The sequence below is a fragment of the Myripristis murdjan genome, chromosome 24 (assembly GCF_902150065.1).
Source record: "Myripristis murdjan chromosome 24, fMyrMur1.1, whole genome shotgun sequence".
NCBI lineage: Eukaryota > Metazoa > Chordata > Actinopteri > Holocentriformes > Holocentridae > Myripristis > Myripristis murdjan.
The window spans coordinates 21156024-21171220 of NC_044003.1; the positions used below are offsets into that span (position 1 = coordinate 21156024).

General features: G+C 41.0%; 1 protein-coding gene across 1 annotated transcript in view; it reads left to right on the forward strand.

Moving 5' to 3' along the window:
- Nucleotides 1–536: 536 nt before the first annotated feature.
- Nucleotides 537–15197, forward strand: part of flrt2 (fibronectin leucine rich transmembrane protein 2) — a 33249-nt gene continuing 18588 nt past the window's right edge. Inside the window, exon 1 of the mRNA XM_030047404.1 lies at nt 537–816. The gene's annotated coding sequence lies outside the window, so the exon portion shown is untranslated. The remainder of the gene's footprint in view (nt 817–15197) is intronic.

Below are 15197 nucleotides of genomic sequence, written 5' to 3' on the forward strand. Positions count from 1 at the left end.
TGGCCCCACAGCATCCGTAACCCGTGACCCATATAACTCCTGTTTTGTTCTCGGCACTCCAGACAACTTCAAATACCCCCCACCCTCCTCCTCTGAAACTCCCCCAGATGACAGATACCACTCTCCAGCTCACCCCCCCCCTTGCCTCCTCCCCTCGCCACCAATTCTTCCACGCTACCCAAGCACCCTTTGACCTCCCCGGCACCTCTGCCTCTCTGTGCTGCTTCGCCCTCGCATTCCAGTAAGGCACCCCAGCACTTGAAACCTGAGCCAGCGAGTGAGCTCATCGTCGGTCATGGAATCAAGAGTTAAATGATACCAAAAAAAAAAAAAAAGGGAGAGAAAAGAAAAGCAAGAGCAAGAAAAAGAGAAAAGGGAGAGAGAGAGAGAGCAAGAGAAGGAGAAAGGCAACCACTGGCGTAGGACAGGTCTGGAACTGGTTCTGTGTGTCTTGCTTTGCCAGGGCTCCTCAGGGGTTAAGTTACACACGAGAAAGAGAGGAGGAAGAGGAAGAAGAAACTGCTGGCGTCTTTGATTTCTCCTCTCCCCTGCTCCTGTCTGTCTCTCTTTCTCAAGCTCCGTCTCTCACCGCGGCCTGACTGGTGCCTGCAGTTTCCTCTCGACACACTCCGGCAGCCCGCCGCCCTCCACCCTCGCCGCCCGCGCTTTCAAGTTAACGAGCCCCGTTGGTCTCATCCCCTTGTCTGGGAGCCAGGCCGGGATTTGAGTGTAACACCGGGAGGTCAGGCTCTCCACTCTCTTCTTCTCTCCCTGCTCGTCTCTTGACCCTGCATGACCACCGGCTGCTTTAAGACGGTAAGTGTCCCTCTGTTAATGAGTGTCTGGCAATGTGCGCGCGCGTGGTTTGGGGAGTGCGTGGCCATGTGAGTGTGTTTTCAGCAGAGCAGAAAAGGAAAGCCTGCGCCTATCCCAGCAGTGTTTTATTCCAAAGCTGCATCCTCAAAATGTCACCTTTCAGAATCATCACAGTGATTTAAGCCTCAGATTGTAATGAGCACCATTTAGACATTTAATCACTGCAAACATAATTAAACCAATCAGAGCGTTCTCTCCGTTTTTTTGAGGGCTGCCACAGTGAACGTGTTTGAGTTAGAAAGGAGGCTTTTTAGCCGAGAGAACCTCCAGCCAAAAGCACGGATGAACTTTTAAAAGTTTTAAGAGTGCCATTACATGGAACTCCTGTCCATGCATTATTCATACCTGCTACGTTTCTTTCTAGTTCACTGACTGTCGCTCACTGTGTCTCTTTCTGACCTCTTGTATTTACCTTGTCAAGCTTTTAGGTGGCAAATCTCTCTGACACAAAGTTTCAAGCAAGTTTGTTGATTTTAATGGGTAGCCTCGAATTAAAGGTTCAGCTAAGTTGATTTTTGAGAGTAGATAATACATTAAAAGAGGGCATTCACATTCTCGCTCCAGGGCTATTTTAAAAATTCACAGCAGTGTAAGGGCCACTATACATTTTAAAATCTGCCACCCTTTGCTTTCTTGTGGAGGGTAATTTGAAATAATTGTGATCGTTTCCAGCAATAACTTTAAGAATGTCTGAGGTGAAAAAGTAACAATTATCCCTCACATCTTTGTAATGCTCTCATTATTTAAATGGATATGAAGTGCTCCACTGCTCCTCACAGATAAACACACCATAGTTATTGGAAATTAATGGAATCTCCATCATCAAAAGCTTTTAGCCTGGGAGGCTTGTGCTGAATCCATTTAATTTATTATTATTTTTTTAAATATACAAAACAGGCAACAAAAAGACAATGGGCAGCACTCACCTCCCCACATCTATGCTGTGTGTTCACAGATTTATTTATTATTTTTATTTTTTTTTTTGTAAATTTTTAATTAAGCATACACGCCAAGTCCTTAGATCACGCCTGCCAAAAGGCTGGCTTGATTAACAGAACAACTTAAAAGAAGTAACAAATGGATATTAGCACAATGTACTATTCAGCCATCCACTTACAACTTTAAGCATTAAATACATCTTTACAAATGTGTTTTTCATCATTTTACAGCATTGTGTTTAGCTGCTGCTTTCATTCAGGGCTACCTGAAAAGAGTGAAACAGTTTGAATAGACTCCACAACCTCAATTATCAGTTTTACACAATAGATGATCAGAGGTCTGATCCTGTCCTGTCAGTATTGCTTTGACCTTGAGGTGATAATGTGCCAGGAGAGGTCGTTAGGAGAGAAATGACAGAAAATAAAAACTAAGGAGATTTTTTTTTTTAATATGTTGATCTTAGACAAAACATTGTCATGTTGATGACAGCTCAAAAATCTATTTTGGAGAGTGAGAGGTCAAGTGCAGAATAGTCATCTTAAATTACTTTTGGGCACAAGAAAGTAGATAAAGGAATTTTCTTCACAAAATGAAGCTGTTTGACAGCTGGAATGTGTAAGGTAGAGGAAAACTATACTTTTCAAAGAAGTCTATCTCAAAGAAAAAAAAATAATAAAAGAAAATAAAAACAGTAAAAATAACTTTTACTGTTATTTGGATGTGGTAGGTTCATCTGTTCAGGGCCGATCGCCTTACTTCAAAAATGTACTTGAATTACATGACATTATTTTCACACTAGCTGAATGACTAGTCATCCTACTTCAAATTAATCATCTTCAAAGTAGTCATCCTACTTCAAATTCTTGGAAATAAATAAGATGTCTTGTATAAAAAGTATTCCAGGAATAAAAGTGGAATGAAATAAGATTAAAAAAAAACACATTTAATTAGGTTATTATTAAGTTATTATTATATTTCAGTAAAAGCATAAAATTCCTTTCTCTTTATTATTCAGCTGATGTATGGGTTTATTTCCTGATTTAGAGAGGTTACACTGGCATTGATTGGGGGTCTGGTGGGATCCTGAATCAATTCTCTAAAGCCCAGTCCCACAGCGCCAGAGTCAGATGACCAGCAGCCATCTGAAGGCATGAATCAGACGTTGTCTGGCGTTGGACATGACCCGAGGGCAGAGCTCAGATATGCAGAGAGTGAGCAGAGGCAGAGGGCTAAGAGAGAGAGAAGAGTGTTGAGAGAGTGAGGGAGAGAGGGAGAGAGAGAGATAGAGAGAGAGAGAGAGAGAGAGAGAGAGAGAGAGAGAGAGAGAGAAGACCAGAGGCTGGTTCTTTGGCCAAAAGGGAGATCCAGCACAAGGAGAAGCCTGTTCCTGAGGTCCACAGTACACAGTGCCTCACCCTCCCCTGAGCCTGAGGAGATTGCCTCCCTTGCATGAAAGAAAAATAGTCAAATACCAGAAGATAATGTGATTATGGGTTTTTAAAAAAAAGGAGAATGAGGGTTAATTGGAGCTAAGTGTCTATAAAAAAGGGCCATATATACTGTGTGTATATCTGTCTATCTGTCTATCTATCTATCTATATCTATATCTATATCTATATATAGATATAGATATAGATGTATATCTAGATATAGATATAGATAGATAGATATATAGATATATCTGCGAGTCAACTTTGATATGGATATTGTTATATCGTGTGCTCAAGCTTCAAGTGTTGCTCCTTGAAAAGGCTGTATTACAGCAAAATGGATGACATTTTCTGAACGTATTAGACTGTTCTAGCTGTTCCAGTACTTACCTCTACCTACTTGTTTATTATATCCACTAATCTCTCTCTCTCTCTCGTAAATATCTTATGAAAGCCATAGTCATCATAATATCATCACTACATTGTTATTGAGATGTTCAGTCAATGACATCATGACACTGGATTTTTGTCCATATCAGCCAGATCTATCTCGTATGTGTCTGGAACTTGATTGGCGTGATTTCACCAGTCACTCCTTCTCACCCGTGACTGCTCTGGTAGGTTAAGATCAGCTGTCGCTTACACAGCCAACAATCATTTTCATGCTTCCCTTCAAGCTACTCAGTGACTCCATATGCCCTGTGTATGGGGGAATTGTCATTCTGGGAGACAGACCACTCATCAAGATAAAACTACTTCACCGTAGGATGAAGGTGGTCGTTAATAGCAGATTAAAACCTTGCCCTCTAAAAGAGATCGGCCCTAACAAAGGAGAGGAACAATGAACACCAACTGTTTTCTTTGCTTTTTTTTCCCATTGTGACAGTCAGCATCGCTGTAAATGCAGTTCAGAGGTGACAAATGATTTTCTTGAAATGAAACACTCAAAATTTACTGGCACCCTTGATAGTACTTTACAGAGCAGTGTAAAAGGAAAATCAGAGCTTTGATTGCTGCAGTAACATTGTTCTGAAAGAGCCCTGCAATTCAAACCTCTTAGGGACAAAGAAACCCCATAAACATTCAAAGCAGCCATTTAACTCCGGCTTGCCTGCCTCCTCTCCAGGCAACGCATGGAAAAAGCCCAGCGACTGCCATCACTGTAAATAACCAGCATCACTAACATTTTAATAATCCAACATGCAAATCCCAGCATTCACACATTTTAATTTAATATTCAAGAAATTTGTTTTAAAATGTGTCATCATAATGATATTATTGCACTGGCAGACAATTTGGCTCATTTAAAGAAGTGTTGCTTGCCTCATGATAATACGACTTGTTCCAAGGAATATTTGCGAAAGAATAGAAGATATCTTCAAACAGTAGATGAAAGTTCAAAGTGTGGTGCTGTGTATGATTCACTGGGTGCAGATTGGAGCTTTATGGCCTGTGAGCGGAGTGGACAGGCCATCGTTGTTTGTTTTGGAGACTTATGAAGGCAGCGAAAAAAAGCATTGCCAAGTGTTCAGCCGCACTGGCTGCCAGCAACCATACAACACATTTTTCTGCTCCAACCACACTGGACTTTTAGCGGGCTTCATCCTGATGACCCCCCTTCCCCCTGCACCGCTGTCTTCTCCCTTTATCTCAGCAGCTGTCTTCAAAGCTGACTTCTCTCATATTCTCCTTTTCATGTACTCATTTTATAGTTTGTCTCCTCTCTCTCCTCACGCCTTAATTCCCTTATTCTTTTTCAGACACTGACATATCAGCTGTTTTTTTTCTAAGAATTATGACTCAGTGACACGGGTTCAGTGAAAATACTTAAAGGTTAAGTCAAGCCAATACATTAGCAAATCCAAGGTAAACACTACAAAGACATTATGCAAGACCTTTGATTACCTGTTACTGTTTTTTTTTTTTGGTTCTCATTCAACCCACTCGTCTGCTAGGATTATCCAATTGCCTTAAAAAAATATGTTTAAAATAGAAATACCGCACTGTGAAATGAAATAATCATTTTTGTCATGAGATCATTTTGGCCAGACAAACTTCTTTGTGTACCAGTGGATGATTCATTTTTGGATGAACCTGTGTTGTTACTGTTCCACTTCACCCTGAACGTGCCCGTGCCTATCCAGGCTGAAGCTTCGCTGCCTGTCCTCCTCTGGTTTCAGTCTACTGCATTCAGATTGCACAAGCAGGCACTGGTGACAGCCAGGCTTTGACAGCACTTGCTGGAGGTGTGTGTGTGTGTGTGTGTGTGTGTGTGTGTGTGTGTGTTTATGCTGATGATTGTTTGTGTATGGTAAGTGTGTGTTGGTCTGCATGCACTGGTTACAGTCACTATGTGACTGTGTGTGCCTTTTTTTCCTTCTTGTTTGTTGTATGTCATTGTTTTGTTCATTTTGGCCATTGAATTGGCTGTTTTTCTATTTTGTACATCATCGTGCCAGTTACCTGCTGCGTGATGCATTCCCCTTTATCCGCTAATCACAGTAATGGCTGTGCAATTGTTTGTCCAGTAGAGCAGCATGCATGGGCTTGTTCTCTGGTCATATCTCTTCGATTTTCATGAAACAAGTGTCATTATGCATAAATCAGTGTGATCTGCCTCATGTCTGTATGTGGGCACTTGTTCAAGAAAAAAAATATATTCTAGTAAGTCAAACTGTATTGAAAAATGGGAAGTAATCTCTCCCAAGTGGCATGTTTTTTTTTTTTTTTTTTTTTCTCTTGTTTTAAGAAAAATAAGCTTTCTTGACTACATACAGCCCCTAGCAAGGATCCAGCCCCGCCACATTCCACTTTCACATGACCCTCTCAAAGACCTGGCCTGGAGCGAGAGCCGCACCGTCCATCCCTGACCACACCTCCGTTTGACTGGCCTAGATAATTCAAGACCTTCTGTTGTTCTTTCTCCAACTTAAAACCAACTTCTCTTCCTCTCATGCCAGAATTCTTGTTGCATCTTCATTAAGCATTGCCATGGAGCGAAATGAGTTAGCAGCTGGCTTGTGAAGTATATTTACACTTATTTATAGTTCCATTTCAAACACAATCACAATCATATAGTGCAAACGACTGTCCAGTCTCCCCATGGATGAGGTTTGCCCATACATGCCTCAGAAAATCTCTGTTACTTTAAAATCTGCCATAATCCCATTTGTTTGCAATGCTAATCAATTTGTTTCCATAATTTTCCTCGACAAAGTGTCATGTTCTTGATACTCGTAGGCTTGCTTGCTTTATTCTGCGTTTTTTTCAACATATTTACACTATCCTTAACTTTATGAGAAACTAGTGGGGTTATCTCCTCTCAAAGTCAGGTTGTTTTTACTTTACGGAAAACAAAACTTTAAAACCCATGATGAATTTTAAAGATGGAGATTTTTGCAGTGCACAGATGATACATTTCTTTACTCAAGGAACCGTTAATAATGGGAATCAAACCTGACTGAAGCGACAACCTTCCATCAGCCCCATCCAAATGCTATTCCTCGATTGTCAACGTGTAACAGATAAAAACCTGTGAAACTAGATTTGTAACAGGACAGAGTCTTCTCTTTTTGCTGTACTCTAAAGCAAGAGATTGAAGTGGCTGCTGCAGAAGACGGTGTGTGTGTGTGTGTGTGTGTGTGTGTTTGTGCTACGGAGTCAGAGATACAAAGCCACACAGTGCTTTAATATCTCCAATAACGCTGCGGAGAATGGGGCATCTGTTTGAGAATCCCACATCAAACGACACATCGTGTCAGTGGAGGGTTATGCATATATTTCCCTTGTTCTTCCCATCCAACAGCAATAGGCAGGAGAGCCAAAGAGAGGAAGAAGGTATTGTTTTGATCGGAGCGAGAAAATGAGGACAGAGGCAGCCGAACAGAGTCGACATTTGGGTAAATAAAACGATATGGAGACATAACTGTTATAACTGAGGACAACTCACAAATCAATGTTCTTATCAAGGATCTGTCAGTTGTGTTCTGCTCTTATATGACGGTGGTATGGGTTGTTTTCCTGTGACGGCATCTGGAGGAGATTAGGGTCCGACCTGACACTGCAGCCCCAGTGAAACATGACTCAGGGATGAATGGAGGCTTTTAGACCGGTGTCTGTCTTCCCACACGTTGTTCTGCTATTCTTTATTTGTCCGTCACCCAATAAAACACGCACGCCGTTATCTGATACCCGCATGCTGACCGCGCAAATGAGGCTCGGGCCGATCTCTCATTCTCTTTCTCTGCCTCATTCTATACAAACAATCCTTTTTTGGTGCTTTCTATTTCACCGTGATTTTTTTTTTTTTTTTTTGATCACACAATAAAGTTGAAAAAAAGGAAGAGAAAAAAAAGCTTTATTGGACCAGCTTCTGAAAAACAAGATGTCACTGGCAATATCAGTAATCTCAAACCATATGTACTTTGAATCAGTGAAAGAGAATGTGATTTGTAAGACCAGCAAATGTCATTTTTTTTTTTTTTTTTTACTTGTAAAAGCAATGAACCAAGGAGAAACTGAGCAAGGACGAGGGAGTGTGAGGGAACAGAGGGTAATGTAACAGAATAACACGAGTTTAGGCCCAGTTGAGACCAAATTACCTACCAAGAACTCCATATTCAGAGCCCTTGTTTTGATACAGTCTGCATCGCTGCGGGTTGGACTCTTATTAGATTCTGCCTGTGTTTCCACTTGTGGCTCAGACAAGGCCCTCCGACAGCCTTTATCCAGTTACGTCTGGGCGGAACGCACCGGGGAGCTCGCATTTATTCCAGCGTTATGGGGTTAGAGGGGGACTAATGCATGTCACCAATGCCACCTGCAGTTAGAGCAAACAGAGATGACCGACTCTCAGCTGGGCACTAATGCAGCAGAAAAGTAGATAGGCCAGAGCGCAAAACCAACCAAGTGGTGGAACATCAGGACTGTATTACTATATCGACTGACCGAGGTCACCCGGCCGGTGGAGAGATATATCTGTAACAGCATAAAGACTTTCTATGGCTGTGCTGTGTGGTAGCTCTTCTTCCATACTGTGTATCTCTCCCTCGGAGCTGCAGTATCACCTGTAATTGCTCCAATAGATACTGACACTGCCGCTTGCTTTTTTTGGGATTGTGAGGAGATGTGCGAGCTGAGGTAGTGACTTGACATGTCATGTGGAGGCACGTCTGCTGCTTTGTGTGCTCAGCCTGGCTAAGAATTTCAGAGGCCCCGAGGATGTTTGTGAGAAATGAACTATGGACTGTCAAGAACTATTCGCAAATGACACTACTGGCCAAACCTGTGCACTGGGGAACAGAGGAGGGGGGGCCCTCCTGATGTCAGCGCTACTCTAGCACCTGTAGGCTGTGTGTGTGTGTGTGTGTGTGTGTGTGCGCCTGTGTTTGTACAATGAAAAAAAAATCCATCTTAACAACTCTATTATTCTCATATTGAGTCTTAAAATCTTGTTTTTCTTATGTGGAAAAAAATCTTCTCGTGGGATGACATAATCCCATTTGTTTCCAATGCATTTTCACTTGTTTTGGGAATTTTTCTGTGAGCAAATATAAAACATGGCAGAACAAGGCAGATCAGCTCACTCGTATAATGAAAATGACTCTTGATTCAATAAAATTCTGGAAACAAGTTATTTAGCACTGGTAACAAGTGGGATTATCTTATCCCACTGATCCTTAAAGGAATAATTCACCACTGGAAAGATGCTCTTTTCATAAAACTGGGCTGCCTGCACAGTAGAAAAGTGCAAATATTTTTTATTGGTGCTCCACAACTAGAGACAACAGAGAAAAGGGCTGAGGTATTCCCTGTGGCTCAAACGGTAGAGAACCTAGAACACCCAGAATGCACTGCACAGATAGCAGCGCCGGGTAAAAAACTGGGGCACGCTATGTGCTAAGTTTGTCTTGAATGGGCCCCATAAAAAAATATTTACTGTCCGTTTTCACACTGTAACACTGCAGTGCTAGTAACAAAACACAGTTGCTATTGCACTTCAGATGTTCGTTTTGCCCCGCTGACAAAAAGTGCAGAAGTACGATCTGTAGTTCGCTAGAGCCGTTAAAAGTCAGCTGGATGACGCTCATTTGCATACACTACTGATACTGTAACGACACAAAGCTGGTTGAAATTATCAAAGTATTCCCGTAACGCTGAATATGAAACCAAATAACCTGTTAAGCTGGAGGATTTTTTGCAGTGCCACGCTGTATATCTGCAGTTCAGTGATTGTGCATGGTGTACATTTCTAAATCTAGTCAGAGGCAAACTTACACAATGATGGACTTCCAGGACAAGAAAAAAAAAAAGCCCTCACCATTCTCTTTGAGTGCATGCCAGTGTCCCCACATGAGCAGGGTTCAATTTCAACCCCCTCAGCACATCACCAAATGCAATTGCTTCCTACTGCAATTTATTACAGGCAAATTGAAAGATTCCAAGGTGTGAGTCAGTTTGTGTTGGCTCGGTATGCGCAGGCTGGTTACTTACACTCATTCGCTCAGTCTCTCTTACATGGCCAGAGCTCCGGCTTGTCCCCATCTGGATTTCTGAGAGCCGTACTTATTGTAACCAAGTCCTTAGCAAAGAGAGAGAGAGAGAGAGAGAAAATTTGCTGTTGCTGATTTTCCAAAGCAAAGAGGAGGATGGCAGTGGTCCCATTAGCTGACCCCCAGGCGAGCTCTCTGGAGGCATATAGACTTACCAGCGTCAAAGCATAAGAATATGCACTGAGCAGCATCAAAGCGCGGCACTAGTGCAGCTGATAGCTTGCGGTGACATTGTGCTGTGGGACAGACCATTCTCCATCGTCATTACCGTGGATCCCTCACATCGTCTATTTATAATCAATTTTCCATTCCGAAACATGCTGTGTCTCTGTCTCCCACATGCTGTAGCAAGACACGGCGAGCGACGGAGAGAGAGAAAAGGAGAGAGAGAAGAAAATAGGGAGCTGGTGAAAACCAAGTTAAAGAGTATTGCTAACACAGGGCAGAAATTATCCAACAGGGACTGTTCTTTTAAAAAGGACCCAGACGTGTAAAAGTAACCAGGCTTTAGCGAGCCCTCTTTCAAACAGATCAGCCGAGAAAATAAAACCACTGGATTCCTGCTGGCTCATAATTGTCCCTTTTTAAATTAGCCAGCACATTGTGTAAAGCCACATCATTATTTGCAACAAGGCGGCCTCATTTGTAGGCACAAATATCACACAGCCAGTCAGTAAGGAAGTGTGACTCTCTTGCTCTTATCATCCAAAGATATCTTTTCGGGAGCTTTTCTTGCTGTATAATTACTGTGGCTATCAGTTTACACATTTGTTTTTGTATCACTGTGTTGAAAATGCACTCATGAGTGGAATTTGTTTTGGTGTGGTTAAATGTCAGGGGAGGCAAAGTGTCAGAGGAAGAATGCTGCTGAAACATGTACATCCTGGTATGCCCGCATGAAAAGCAGAAGTCAAGATGTGAGTGTGTGTATGTGTCTGTGTGTGACTGTGTGTGCACATGTCTAACTCCCTTCCTGAAAAGATGAGACATGTCATTCTTGATGGAGGTGATGAACCCAGTGTTGCACATGTGTACGCATGTCTCTCTCTCTCTCTCTCTCTCTCTCTCTCTCTCTCTCTCTGTGTGTGTGTGTGTGTGTGTGTGTGTGTGTGTGTGTGTGTGTGTGTGTGTGTGTGTGTTTGTGTGCTTCTGCCTGTGCGGTCTTAGTATGTCTGTGCTTTGTATTTGACACTGATCTGGCAAAGGAAGAGGAGGCAGTGTGGTCCCATTACCCTGACAGGGAAATATGACTGAACATAGGGACAATAGGGGTCAAGTGCTCTTCCCTCTCCCTTCTTCTAATACCTAAACCTCATTCAGGGACACACAGATGAGGTTCATGGCCTTGCGGTGGCACTTCACCACTAGTTCTTTCTGGCTACAGTAATAAGCCTGGGAATGTAACCAGTCTCAGAATCTATGCAGGTTAAAGGAAAAAAGATGATGATAATTGTTTTTTTTTCTCTCTCTCTGCTGCTTCAGATCCACTTAGACCATTAGATATGTAGGCCAATACTGAATAACATCTTTTCAATTTATATTGCAATTATTTCAACTCCTTAAAAAGAGGCCCCAACTTGTGAAAAAAACAAATTGAATGGTCATTCACCTTGGAAATTCGGGTCTCATCTCAGAGCTCCAGCTTCTCCCAAACCACATTTTACTGTTTACAAAGGCGATTACAAAAAAAGGTAGAAATTCATCCCAGACATATGCTTTTAAGTGTTTCTGTTTTTAACTGTTTTGTTTTAGTTTGGCCTGTTTCTCATTGCGCTTTGTTTTCTGTAATGTTATTTTTGGCCATTTCTGCTTCATTAGACAGGCACAGTGGAGAGAGACACGAAAGACATGCATGCAGGGATGACAGAGAAAGGCCTGGGGCACCATCAAACCCGGGCTGCTGCAGCCAAGTTAGCCTCAGTTGTATGTGATACGTGCACCACATGGTGAGCCACCGGGGCGTCCCGTAACTGTGTGTTATAAAGGGTGCTATATAAATAAAGCTTTACTTACGTACTTACTAAAAATCTCCATGCTAACAAGTCATTTAGCCCCATATGCAGCCTTAAAGTCTTGTGTTTCCTTAAATAAGTAAAAATAAATAAATAAATAAATAAAAAATCTGCTTGTAGAATGAGAAGGTCTCACTTGTTTCCAATGCTTAAGAACTTGTTGCCAGAATTTTCTTGAAATCCTTAAATGCATCAGGAAAAAGTCAACTCAAACATTACCTCATCCCACAGCCAGATCCCCTCACTCTTTTAAAGAAAAACACATTTTATTTTATTTTTTTTTTAGCACAGAATATGAAATGTCTTATTTTTGCAGTGTGCACTAAAAATTTATTGTCTGTTATTTATTCTTTATGTGGATCCCCATTTGTTGTTACTGTGTCTACTCTCCCTGGGGTTCACATACATAAGCGCATGCTTAGATTTACACTGTACATAAAAACACCCAATAATTAACCCAATAATTTAATATGAGTGTCATCTACTACTTGAGCAAATATTGCTGAATACACGTTTATTATTCCCCATGGAGAAAAATGCAAGTTATAAATTATGAGTTGAAATAAACACAACATAAATTCATGAAAAGTAATGTGATCATTTGTGCCATTTTCATATAAATACATGTTACATACATACCAGCGATTTAATAGTGATTTACATTATACGGAGGTTGTTAGAGATTTTTGAGCATTTGTTACTCTAAACACCTGGCAACAGAAAGTGTTAATCTTTTCCTGAAGGAAAAAAAAATCGACCACACATGAAGTGGTCTGTTTGTTTTGAATAAAAGTGGAAAAATAACTGGTAGTTACTGTTTGTCAGCAGCTGCCAGACACAAAGAACACCATATATAAAATAAACTGCACATTAAATCCAAAGATTAATTCATCACAGTATTGGACACAGTGTTTGATTGACAGGTGATCTCTGAGAAGTGCAGTGCAAAATAAAATGATAATTTAAAAAAAAAAAATCTTGCGGTTGACCACTTTAAAGGTCGATTAAACACGTCGCTGACAGACATCCTTGTCAATACAAAGCCACAATACATCATTTCAGACCTGAGTGGCATTCATTTTCTGCAGGGGAAAAGCCAGCTCTGTTAACCTGACATTACCAGAAGGTAACCTTTCATCGAAAAGGACCCGGTTCCAAAATCTTGACAGATGGTTTTATATTGCATTCAACTGCCTGTGGATTAAGTTACAGTGAAGCAAAATGAAGGAAATTACCATATAAAAAAAATACAAAAGAAAGCAATCACAGTTATTTTCTTTTAAGAATTAAGAATATGAACTGTAACTACAGTATTCCCCTCCTTATATCATTAGAGATGCAAAACAGTGAGAAACATGAACATAGTGAGAAAGCAATCATCCAATCCAGCTTTATTCTGCTAAAGAGAGATGGATTGCAAGAAAAACTTCATGCTGTCTGAAAAGTCTGTGAGCGAACCTGACAGCCTCTGATTGTGGGAAGAGAAAGTAGAAAGGATTATGACATTCATCCCGCTTTACTTTTTTGGAAAAACAATGTTAAGGTTATTTAATACCGGAGGACAAATATACCACTAATTACCCAATTATGGGAGATCATTAATATTTTTGACACAGTGCATTTTAACACTCATTACTCATGCATTACATTTACACGAGCAAGCCTAAACCTGGTAGATTGACATGGGACCCCCTTCCCTCCCCTTGCTCTCTCTCCAGCACATCCACTGTTTTTTTTTTTTTTTTTAAAGCAGCATGTTCCCTCCATTAACATAAATGACAACCATCCACCCTCTTCGTCTTCTCATCTCAGGACAACAGCAGTGATAACAGTCATAAAAGGGTTAGCAGTGTCTGACTGTGAGCGTGATACATGATTTTGAAGAGACATGAGGGGAGGGAATGGAGAAAATAAATAAATTTAAAAAACAAGACCAGCTTGAACTCCTACATCTGCTAACACTCGGATGGCTTGGATGGGCTTCCTGGACTCCCAGCCCCCCGCCCCCCTCTGCCTGGTCTAGAATTATAGGGCTGGTTGATGAGTAGTTGTGTCGACTTGGAAGGTCCTTGGCCAGAGGCCTTGGGCCCCCGTTGGAAGACTATCAGAGTGCCGAGTCATTAGAAATCCCTCATTCTCACTCCGCTGTGTAAACGGCCCAATGGCCTCCATCTGAACAAGCCCCGACAACGGATCACCTCCGCTGGGCTGGAATTGGATCGTGTTAAGAGGAGGGGCAGTCTGTGGGCCGAGCGGCTAAAAGTTATGTGTTCCTATTTATTGACTCTGCTGTAGAGATCAGTAAACTCTTTCTAGGGAGAATGAAGTTTTGGGCCTTTTTCCCATAAGCACTGCAAGCATTAGGGGAGTGACAAGCGCCTTTATAAAAGCCTTGAATGACTATGTAGGGAAATAATAAATAAATAAAACCTTCTGGAAATGCACTTAACCCTGCATCACAAAGGGTGTATTTTTATATTTTTATTTATTTTTTTTTTTGTTTGTTTGTTTTGTTTTGTTTTGTTTGGAGGTTTTTGCACTCAGCACTGTATATCTGGATTGCCATGTAGTTGGAATGGTGTTTTGGAATAAAGTTTCAGAAAGATGTGGTGTCAAAGTACACAGGATGGGGTGAAGTTTTTTTTTTTTTTTTTTTTTTTTTTTCTTCCAAGTTTGGAATAAATTACAATAGCAGAGCAGCTGCAGAACTGTTTTTTCCTTCTACTTGAAGTATGATTAATATGTTAACGTGTAGATGCTCAGATTTAGGCTATATGGAATACATTTTCCCATAAACTTCACACAGAGATACATTTTTTTCACATATACAATATATCCCATACACCACATAAAACATTGTTACTTGAGACCAACTGCCTTACTTTATTTCTTGCAAGCCCCTCAAGAAATGTTTTTGGTTTTTAAATATCCTTCAAATGAATGAAAATATAAATATAACATTTTTATATCTCTAAAGCCAATTTTACATTGAAATTCACTCAAGGCAGCCAGTCAGGGGATGATGCTTTGAAATGAGAAAGTGCTCTAATTCACCTCTAGATAGCAATAAAAAAAAAATAAAATAAATAAATACTCTCTGCTGAGAAGGATATATTAAAGGATAACCCTGGCGTCATTTTAGTTCAGTCATATCACTATTACTGCCAAAGAATAGTCGACACCCGTTAATTCCGGTTAATTTGCTCCAGTCAGATGCTGCGACTGTCTGTCCTGGTGCACATTTGCCTGGCCTCTGGAAGTCATACACTCCCGTTGTTTTCCAGAGGAAGTGGATATTTGGCTGGTGTCAGCTCCCATCACGGGGTCACTGTTTTTCCAGTGTTACATAAAACGTGTCACTTTCCAGTTTAAAATAATCAAATTGAACT